We start from the raw sequence: 3,688 nt of genomic DNA, 5'->3' as shown, positions 1-3,688 counted from the left end.
CCTTCAGTCCGGGCGGGAACAATGGAGCCGAAGCTGGTGCCCCAGAGGCGGGGCGGGGGGGTGGGGAGGGCTCCCGTCCGCCGCCCGGGGTCTCCAGACCCTGTGGCCCCCCTCTCCAGACGCGGCGGAGGCGCCTCACGCTTCTTGCAGCCCGGGCTCCATCGCCCTGCGGGGGCCCCGGCGCCGCGGCGTGCCCGACTGCAGTCCTGGTACCGTGCGCCCTGCGGAGCGCCCCTCGGACCGGAGAAAAGTCCGCGGTCTCCGCTGCTTTCCAGCTGTGGCGAGCGCTCGCGGCGGGGGAAGGCGAGGTCGCCGCAATGCGCTAAGCAGAGTCTCGGTCCTGCCCGGACGTTGCCGCCCAGCTCCCGGCACAGCCGGGGCTCCTCCGCGCGATGCGGCTGGACCAGAGTTCGGGCTCCCGCTTGCTGCCGACCGCTGCTAGGCCGTCACAGCAGTGCCCGCAGGAGCGCTCCGAGCGCTGTGCGCCGGCGAGGCGCGAGGGCTCCCTCTCCCACTCCCACCCCGCGCTAGTCCCACCTCCTCCTCCTCCCCCCTGCAGCTGCCTGCTGGGCCTTGTAGTTTCTGAGCCTCGGCCCCCGAGAAGCGGGGAGCGGGCAGAGTGCCCCGCACTCCGCTGCGCCTCGCTTGCAGCCTGGTCCGCATCTGAGTGCGTGCCCCCCGCCTCCATCAGAGTATCGCCTGGAGGGCGCCCAAATGGAGGCCTTGGGCAGATTAGCAATTTGGGGGGTGAGGTGAGAAGACGCTGTCGCCCTGTGGTTCTACATGGTGGCAAGAGCTTTGGAGTCTGACTGTATGCCTGAGGGAAATGGTTTTGTTGCTCTACATCTCAGTTTTCTCGTCTGTCAAAGGGGGATAATAGTACTTTCCCTATAGAATTGAGGATTAAATGGACTAGATGAGGGGCTGGCGTACTCAATAAATGCAAGCCATTTTCATTCATGAGAGTAAAGGGGTCCCCACCTCAGATTGTTTACTTCCATCCCACTTTCCCCAGCCACATAGTTTAGGTTTTGTGGTCCATGGGAAGCTGTCAATTCTACTGCGCCATTCTTGGCCTCCAGAAATCTCCAGCCTGCCATGAATGTTTCTGAAGCAAAGAGTGAATGGGGGAGTTGGGTGGTGTTGGTTTGGAAATTAATCAGAGCCCACCCAGAGTACACTCCAGTACTCTATGGAACCAGAGGAAAAGTGGCTAAAATGCCCATTTTCCTGTATCCTTCTGCAAAGTGGTGGAATTTAATCCAAATGGACATGAGACCTCTGGGGAACTTCTGAAAAATACAAATTGTTGGACCTGCTCAGACTTGAGGAATTAGGTTGTCCCAAGAAGGAGCAAAGAGTTGTGTATTTTTTCTATAGCTCCCATCGTCCCAGGTTGGAGAGCACTGGTAGGGCAAGAAGTATGTCGCATTAGATATGAAAGATACCTTCGTTCTGTCCCCTACTTGTGGACTGTTTAATTTTGGACGAGTCATGCATCTGCAAAAATATCAAGACTTATTTACATATTACCCCCAAGTTGGTTGGGACTCCCTTACTGTCACCAACATAGTGTCATTCACATAGTAGGAACTCAGCAAATGTTTATTGACTGACCAAAGAGTAAATATGCAGTAAATATTTATTGAAAAAATGAATAAATTTAAAACTAAATAAAAAGCAGGAACTCACATATAAATAAATGAACTTCCGCCATTGTTTGTAGGCTATAAGCTATCTCTCCACCCTTCCACCCTTCAGCTCCTCATCAGGCTCTTTTTAAATCTTCCCGTATAAGCTGTCCACCCATTAGGCCTCCTTCATTTTAAACAATTCTCATTCCAGGGCTTTAAGAAGGCAAAACTCAACACCCCTCTCCCTTGGAGAGGCCTTCCCTGCCAATCCCAGTCCTATTCGTCCCTAGAGCCCCTACTGACCTTCTGGTATGTCCAACTGATCTGATGCTTAACATAACTTTGTTAGTTGTCATTTTTATTCTTTCTCTCTAACTAGCTCCTAAACTGTACCAGGGCAAGGATCACATCTCTGTAAGTGACCTAGCTCAGGACTACTCAGGAGGTGTTTTATATATATTTGTTGTTGGAAGACTTCATGAGGGTGATCAGAAGAAGAAATGCAATTCAAGGGAATGTGATTTGGGAACACAAGCTAAGGAAAATCCAGCATTTATGTTAATACCCAACTACTATTTTTCCAACTTTATTATTAAAAGAAATTATATCACCCTTCCTCTCTACGATTCTTCTAAACCAGGGTTTTGTTTTTTTTATCTAGCCCTTTTTTTTCTTTTGATTTGCAAGCATTTTAGGAGTATCTTGAACACAAAAAAGGAGGCTGAAGAATGTGCCCTTGATTTAAACAGAAAGGGAATGATCTAAATGCCTGTCTGTTTGGTGTTAAAGGGCCTAGACCTCAGGCTGAACAAATTTCTCTGTAGATTTAGCAAGAGACTGAAATGAAAGCAAGTGGCCAGCTTGATAGCTCTCCCTCCTCCAGTTCTCAGGGAAACATTCAAAGACAGTGGAATGGAGAAGGTGAGAAACCCAGAGAACCTATGGGCCATCCACAGACCACAGACATGGCTCCTGCATAATTGAGAGCTGCCTGCTTTTATCCTTCCAGCTCTGCTCTCCTTCCATGCTGCTCCTCCCCGTCCTCTTTCAGAAATGCAGACCCTCCACTTCGGGATGGGCTCTAGGCCAGCGGAGGGAGAGTATCCCCAGGGTGGCCCTGACGAGCTCCAGGCAAAGGGGGTCAGACAATCCCTCTGCCTGCCTCTGTCCTGCTCTGAGGCCTCCTGGCACCTTGCCTCCCCACACAGAAATGTAATCTTCCCTCTGAGATAACAAAGAGCTGGGAGGGTCAGGGAGGATTTGTAGGCCCCTTGCCCTGCCAGCTAGATGTCTGAGGGGGAGACAAAGGCCCTCACGCTGGAGGACCTGATAACCAGTTGGGAACCTGTTGCCTCCTAGATCTGTGGAAGGAGGGGACCTGTGCTGAATGAAGCCGAGTAAACAGAGCTCTCCCCAAAGCCTGATCAGCTCTCTTTGTTTGGGAACACTGCAAAAATATCTTTTCACTCTTCCTGCAGCTACTTGTGTCCTCAGGGTTCTTCCTCAGAGAAGAGAGCTCCTCCTTTCTCCTAGTGCTCCCCTGCTCCAACTGAGTTTAGCTATTTCAGGGCCCAGCTGTTCCCATACCCCTATCCTGGGTTGGTGCTGCAGAGTTAACACCTGCCTGCTACAGAAGTGGCAGGAGGCAAGCAACATCTATACTGGGGCGAGGCTGGGCCACAGAGCTGCTCAGGCTGTCTTCGGGCTTCGGGAGTCCCTGAGACTGGTGGGAACCGGCAGGGGCTCAGTTTTGAGGACTGGTTGCAGGAAGGGATTCAGGAGGAGGGAACTGTCTGGGGTTTTCCCTACAAAGTGGATGTTCACAGGTCCCCAGGAGCAGGTGGGCAGCCAAGCCTTTTGCCCCAGGCCCCTGGAGTTAGGGAGCAGCAGTCAGTTACCATCTGGCTGCCATTTGGTGACCCCTGGCTGTTCTCAGCACAGCTTCGGCATATCAGGGAAGGGAGGATCTTGTTTGGCTTGGTGTTTTTGTAAATAACAGTTCACTCTCTCCTACCAACTGGGAGTGGGAAAGGGAGCTTGCAGGAGTGGCAGCT

Source organism: Hipposideros armiger, unplaced genomic scaffold, assembly GCF_001890085.2.
Source record: "Hipposideros armiger isolate ML-2016 unplaced genomic scaffold, ASM189008v1 scaffold_690, whole genome shotgun sequence".
In the NCBI taxonomy this organism is placed as follows: Eukaryota; Metazoa; Chordata; class Mammalia; order Chiroptera; family Hipposideridae; genus Hipposideros; species Hipposideros armiger.
This window is presented reverse-complemented; position numbering follows the sequence as displayed.